Source organism: Chelonoidis abingdonii, chromosome 3 (assembly GCF_003597395.2).
Source record: "Chelonoidis abingdonii isolate Lonesome George chromosome 3, CheloAbing_2.0, whole genome shotgun sequence".
NCBI lineage: Eukaryota > Metazoa > Chordata > Testudines > Testudinidae > Chelonoidis > Chelonoidis abingdonii.
The window spans coordinates 192,053,354-192,061,094 of NC_133771.1; positions in this window are offsets into that span (position 1 = coordinate 192,053,354).

Genomic DNA, 7,741 nt, shown 5'->3' on the forward strand with positions numbered 1-7,741 from the left:
CCCATCTTTGTGAGCCGTACAGGGAGACCAACTTGGAGGTCCCTGCACCCAAGCCAACTGGGTGGAGGAAGGTGATCCTCTCTGTTATATTAGTGCTGCCATCTGCTGGATCAAGCATTCTTGTTGAGTCTGATGTTAGGTGGACAGCTGTAACATTATTTGTTGTTACTGGGCTGTAGCAGCTGTTTCTGGTGCAGGTGCTGCTGGGTTGCCTGATGTTGCTGACTCTCCAGCTGCCACTTCAGAATCTTATACATCTCCATCCTAGCTAGGCACGACCGACAAACAGAAGAAGAGGGGGCGTCCTGCTCGGGCTTTTTAGCAGATCCCGGTCATTGCTTGCATTCTCCACCAATTGTCACAGGGCAGGTATACTATGCCTGGGGGAATTCTGTGCCACTGCATGTGTGAAGAATTCATGTATCCCGCAGAATTTTTTTTTTTCCCCCACAGAAAACACATTCTGACCCAGAAGTGGGCAGTTCTTCCTTTTTCCCACCAGAGGCGACTATGGTGCCAGAACAGCCAACAGCATGAATTCAGCAGGCTGGTCTAGTGCCATAGTGGCCTCTGGTGAGAAAAAGCTGGAATTACCTCACTTCTGGGACACAATATTTTCTGTAGGGGAAAAAAAAATTCTGTGTGAGTGCAGTGGTACAGAATTTCCCTAGGTGTAGAAGTTCATCAGAGAACCTGGTCCACAGAGTCAGGTTAGGACAGAGTGGGGCACACATGGCTTCTGTGGGGGTATCATAAGCATAAATTCCCAAATCTGGACCTTAGCGTCCAAAAATCTGGGTGCCTGCATGAACCCCTCTAAGCTTAATTTCCAGCTTAGATCTGATCTCGCTGCCACCAGCCAAAAATTCCAGGGTTTTGGCTCCCACTGGTCTCCCCAAAACCTTCCCTGGGGACCCCAAGAACCCAAATCCCTTGGATTCTTAAAACAAGGAGAAATAAACCATTTCCCTTCCTGCTCTTTACTTCCTCCCAGATTTTCCCGCCCTGGGTATACTAGGAGATTTCCTTGCTTCAATCCCTTGAAACACAAAACCGAGAGGACAATTTACCTTCCCCCTCCTTCTTTTCCCCCCTCCCAGTCTTTCCCTGAGAGAGACAGTAATCCTGGCACAGAGATTCCTATCCCCTTGCCATAACTAGAAAAAGAAAAGTCAACAAGTTTTTTAAAAAAGAAAGCTTTATATAAAAAGAAAGAAAAAGACAAAAAAATTAATCTCTGTATCAAAATGACAATACAGGGCTATTGCTTAAAAGAAAAATATGAATAAACAGCCTTATTCAAAAAGATATCCAATTTAAAACATTCCAGCAACTACACACATGTAAATACAAAAAAACAATAACTATTGTTTTTTCTACCTTTGTACTCACAACTTTGAAACTGAAGATTAGGAGCTTACAGATAGAAAAGATCCCCTCTCATACCTGAGAGCCAGACAAAAGACACAGACCCAACATTCCCTCCCTCAGTTTTGAAAAAATCCAGTTTCCTGATTGGTCTTCTGGTCAGGTGTTTGGTTCCCTTTGTTCCCTTTACAGGTGAAAGAAACATTAACTCTTAGCTATCTGTTTATGACAGGGGGTGAGGTGTCACAGACTGGGGTTCAGAAGGGCTAGTGGAGGGGACAGACTAGGGCATGGGCTCAGCAGTTAGTGTGACAGCACTGAGCCAGGGGCTAAATGGGAGTGGGGGTGCATGGCCACATGGGAAGGAGGCTGCAGGGACTCATCAGGATAGGGGTGTGTGTGGAGACAGGGAGAGATGTGCCTGACTCCTCAACTCCATAACAGTCCTGCCCCCTGCCCCAAAAACCTATTCCACACTTCTCCCATCCACACCCAAGAATCCTCCAGGTTTACTCCAGGCTCCTTCCCTCTCCCTCAGTTCCTCCATTATCCCTGACACTCCCAAGGCTTTGCATTGCTTCTCATGGGTACATGAAATACCATTCTGTATTATAATTTAAATGAATTACTCAAAGTTTTGTATTAATATGCTTAGTAAGGAATATATTTATATAAAAAAAATTACCAGAATCTTATTTTTTTTTGGTTTGCATTGTTACAGGCATACTTACTGGCAGATATTTTGAAATAAATTACCAAAATAATTGAAACTGGCATGATTATATTATGTTATTTTGATAAATAAAGTGTGCAGAAATTTTAAAATATTGTGCACAGAATTTTTAAATTTTTGGGGCAGAATTCCCCCAGGAATAGTATACCCTCTCACCCTTTGGAGAGGTGGATGGGGCATTATTGCCCCATGGGTGAGTCCAAATTACGGGCTTCCTCTGCAGGGCTGCATGCCCTAGTGGCTGCGGAGGGGTTAGGTTTCTATACAGGGATGGGTGGTGTCTGGGGTGGAGGGACCCAGGCCAACCCTACCCCACTGGACCACAACCTAGGGCTCTGTCAGCTGCAAATGGATTAGCCACTAGGTCAGCAGGAATCCTCCTGAAACACATTGCCTTTGTCCTGATTCCACAACTGGATCAATGTAAGGTTCCCCATGGCTACCTCCTACCCTGTTTTCCAGTGCTGCCATCCACAGGTCTCCTGGACCTCCAGGGTTGTCAGCTAGTGAAGATCCCAACAGTGCTATCTCTTCTTGGACTTCTGTGCGCAGCTGAGTATCTGCCTGGGTCTTGGCATGCTTGGTCTCCAAGGTCTGGGGCTTCAGTAGCTCCCAGGAGGGAGCCTGCAATCTGCATCCTCCTTCCTCAGTGGTTAGGCCAGACTGAGCTGAGCTGCTTCCTTTCAGTCATAGAATCATAGAATATCAGGGTTGGAAGGGACCTCAGGAGGTCATCTAGTCCAACCCCCTGCTCAAAGCAGGATCAATCCCCAACTAAATCATCCCAGCCGGGGCTTTCTCTAGCCTGGCCTTAAAAACCTCTAAGGAAGGAGATTCCACCACCTCCATAGGTAACCCATTCCAGTGCTTCACCACCCTCCTAGTGAAAAAGTTTTTCCTAATATCCAACCTAAACCTCCCCCACTGCAACTTGAGACCATTACTCCTTGTTCTGTCATCTGCCACCACTGCGAACAGTCTAGATCCATCCTCTTTGGAACCCCCTTTTAGGAAGTTGAAAGCAGCTATCAAATCCTCCCTCGTTCTTCTCTTCTGCAGACTTAAACAATCCCAGTTCCCTCAGCCTTGCTCTCATAAGTCATGTGCTCAGACCCCTAATCATTTGGTTTGCACTTCCGCTGGACTCTTTCCAATTTGTCCACATCCTTTGTAGAGTGTGGGGCCCAAAACTGGACACAGTACTCCAGATGAGGCGGTCACCAATGTCGAATAGAGGGGAATGATCACATCCCTCGATCTGGTGACAATGCCCCTACTTATACAGCCCAAAATCCATTAGCCTTTTTGGCAACAAAGGTACACTGTATAACGCAGCAAAGAATCCTGTGGCACCTTATAGACTAACAGACGTTTGGAGCATGAGCTTTCGTGGTGAAATACCCACTTTGTCAGATGCATGTAGTGGAAACCAGGGGCACGATATATATGCAAGCCAGCTAGAGATAATGAGGTTAGTTCAATCACGGAGGATGAGGCGCTGTTCTAGCAGTTGTTGGGTGTGAAAACCCAAGTGAGGAGAAACTGGTTTGTGCGTGACAAGGCCATTCAAGAGTCTTTGGGTTAATCTAAGCCGATGTTGGTGTCAAATTTGCAGTGAAACTGAAGCTCAGCAGTTTCTCTTTGAAGTCTGGTCCCGAAGTTTTTTTGCTGCAGGATGGCCACCTTAAGGTCTGCTACAGTGTGGCCAGGAAGGTTGAAGTGTTCTCCTAGAAGTTGTGTATATTGCCATTCCTAATATCTGATTTGTGATTCCATTTATCCTTTCTAGTAGTGACTGCCAGTTTAGGCCACTGTACATCAGCGAGGGGCTATTGCTGGCATATGATGGTTTTATATTACTTTGGGTGGAGGTGCAGGTGAATGAACCGGTTATGGTGTGGCTGATCTGGTTAGATCTGTGATGAGTGTCGCCTAGGTTACGATATTGGGCAGAGTTGGCATCGAGGATTGTTGCATGGATTGGTTCCTGAGCTAGAGTTACTATGGTGCGATGTGCAGTTACGGGTGAGAATATGCTTCAAGGCTGGCAGGTTGTCTGTGGGCGAGGACTGGCTGCCACCCAAGGCCTGAGAAAGTGTGGGATCATGTCCAGAGATGGTTTAGAGTCCCCTGATGATGCTTTGGAGAGGTTTATCTGGGGGCTGTATGTGATGGCCAGTGGAGTCCTGTTGGTTTCTTTCTTGGGTTTGTCTTGCAGTAGGAGGCTTCTGGGTACACGTCTGGCTCTGTTGATCTGTTTCCTAATTTCCTCATGCGGGTATTGTAGTTTTGAGAATGCTTGGTGGAGATTTTGTAGGTGTTGGTCTCTGTCTGAGGGGTTAGAGCAGATGCGGTTGTACATCAGTGCTTGGCTGTAGACAATGGATCGTGTGATGTGCCTGGAATGGAAGCTGGAGGCATGAAGGTAGACTTAGCGGTCGGTAGGTTTTCGGTATGGGGGAGTGACCATCACTTATTTGCACCGTGGTGTCTAGACTAACACAGATCCAGACTAACACGGCTACCCCTCTGATAAAGGCACACTGTTGACTCATATCCAGCTTCTCGTCCACTGTAACCCCTAAGTCCTTTTCTGCAGAACTACCTCCTAGCCATTCGGTTCCTAGTCTGTAACAGTGAACGGGATTCTTCCATCCTAAGTGCAGGACTCTGCACTTGTCCTTGTTGAACCTCATCAGGTTTCTTTTGGCCCAGTCCTCTAATTTGTCTAGGTCCCTCTGTATCCTATCCCTACTCTCCAGCGTATGTACCACTCCTTTCAGTTTAGTGGTCATTTGGGATTCAGCACCAGCTTTATTGAATAGGGATCCATGCCTCACAATAATTGTTAAAAGTACTCTTAAAATTACCAATATAAGTTACCTATTCATAATCAGCACAATACACTTCAACACAGAAGTTTTATAATATCAAAATGTAAAAGAGTGTGAAGTATCTTAAATCTTTAAAAAGTACACTTCTGTAAAATAAAGTTAAATATATATTTAAATGTTTTAAGCACATACTACTTAGCTTCTACAGGTGGGATCCACAAAGAGGACTTAGGTTTGTAGCTGCCACTTTAGGTGGCTATTGTTCAACATTTAGGCCAGTGGTTCTCAAACTTTTTTACTGCTGACCCCTTTCACATAGCAAGCCTCTGCGTGAAACCCCCTTATAAATTAAAAACACTTTTTAATATATATAGCACCATTATAAATGCTGGAGGCAAAGTGGGGTTGGGGTGGAGGTTGACAGCTCATGACCCCCCATGTAATAACCTCACGACCCCCTGAAGGGTCCCTATCCCCAGTTTAAGAAGCCCTGATTTAGACACTACTGACATGCACAAAATTCCTGCTTAGCTGATGCATAATGCTATTGGCACCTGAAGTCTCTAACTGCCTACATTTCTACCGCTGAAGTCCACTTGGCACCTACACCCAGCAGCCGGGTGTGGATACGGCCGCCTAAATCCTGACAGCACCCAGATGCTTGGCACCTGATTCAAGCTCCAGTGGGATCACAGATTAGAGACATTCCCCCACTTATCTTGCATTCGGGGCACAATCTAGTAAGTATGCCAGAGCTCACCTGGGAGGTGGGAGATCAAGTACAACTCCCTCCTGCACATCAGAGAAGGTAAGGGGGAGGGACCTGAACCAGAGCCATTCACATCCTGGTTGACTGTTGTAATGTTGTAACCACTGGGAAAAAGTTATGGGGGTATTTACAGATACTTAGATGTCTAAAAATGTAGATAGGTATCATGTGGGATTTTCAAGCTTTTGAAAAATCCCACTAGATGCCTATCTGTATCTTTAGGAACCTGAATAATTTTATAAATCTGGCCCTAAGAGCATACAAAATTAAACACAGACTTGACTCCACAAGGCATAGTTTAAATCTGTGCACTCATATTGCTCTCATAGTGTCAGGATGGGAAACACTCATGTAAGTGTACCTTACATCATGGCCTGAAGACTGCCAAATCAACTCTCTGGTATACTACCAGAGGGGAGTGAATTCCAAACACAAAGGACTTCCACCGTGAAAGCTCTATTGACACTTCTAGAAAGTTCAGTCTTAGCAACCAGCAGCATAAGCGTCCCAACAGATCTTAAATGCAGGGAGGGGTATAAGGAGAAGGCAGTTTCTCCAGTAACTGGCTTCCTGGCCAATCAGGGCTTTTAATATGTATCCAACACCTTATCCACATAGTTACAAAGTTACATTTGGTTTTGACTTCTTTCTTCTTCTTCTTCTTCTTTTTTTTTTGCATTTCCACAGATTTTATTCTGCAAGCAGAAATGTTTCTTATTTTTTATAGCTATTTGTTTAGAACAAAGGCCCATATACTATAATAGCAGTCTGAGTGTATGGTAATAACTATAAGCAACAACTTCAATATCTATCTATATAATTTTGGACAAAGCAGGAAGCAAATTCTGACATATAGACTTGGCATGTAACTGCTGAAAAAGACAACTGAATTCAGTGCAAATGATGGCTGTGAAAAAAGAATCAGTTAAGCTTGGTCTTTTATGCATTTTAACATTTTTTTATGATAATAGGGAGGATGGTACGGATCTGGGAAAAGTTGGAAGGAAGCTTTATTAGTATTAAGTAAAGAAACTTGGGTGGGGAAATGCTCCCCACCGCTGAACAAATCCCAAGAAGCCAACCAAGATTTCCCCATCTGCACACCTACCCTCAATGTTGGAGTCCCAGCAGAGCCACTTTGCAACCACTGTTGCAGTACAGTGTGCCCACAACACAGAGGTGGTTAGCCTGTAGATATACAGAGTTGCAGTCCCCTTCTACATCTGCCAAGAAAGCCCCAGCAGAATTGGGCTCTGTGCCAAGCAGGTATGAAGAACGCCATAATGGTATGCAGGCCGTAAACATCCTACATACTTTGTGCCAGAACTGCAGTACAAACGTGGAGGAAGAGACCAGATCTGACTTTGTGTTGAGTGAGTTTTTATGAAACATTTAACTTTTATTTTGCAGAATTCACATGGAAGTACTCAAAAAAGATACTACACAATTGAGTCATGAGACAAGATTGAAGACACCATCCACAATACACCACAAACCAATGAAGAATGAGAAAATTGGAGATATTTTATTAATAAACCAAAGCTTGTGTAAGTTTTTGGTCTCTTGAGGCTTTTATATTTTCTATTTCTCATATTAAAGAAAATATGGCTCCCATGTCTCTGAAAGGTGGTTTCCCCCTCCTCTCTTAATAAAAATGTTCCAAATTGAGCTAAATCATGTAATAGTGGTGTGATGTTGAATTCCATATGTTTTATGGAAATATGCTTATGAGTGTAAATATGATGTAACTGGAATATGTTTTATGCAAAAGGTCTCTTGTAAGGTATCATAACAAAGGTTATAACCTACTCAATATACTTCTCCTATTTGTATGTATGTATCATTCTTGTATCTGAAGCTAGAAATATAAAGTATAACTCTGTGGTCCTACTGTAATTATGCAAAGTGTGGGCCATTGATGGTGGTTTAGAATCTTGATGGCTCCCATTGACTAGGACAATTGGTTGTAAATGGTTCTGTTTACTTATAAGCCTTCCTGTGTTCATGTAAGCCAGCTCAGGAAGAATGGAGGCTGGG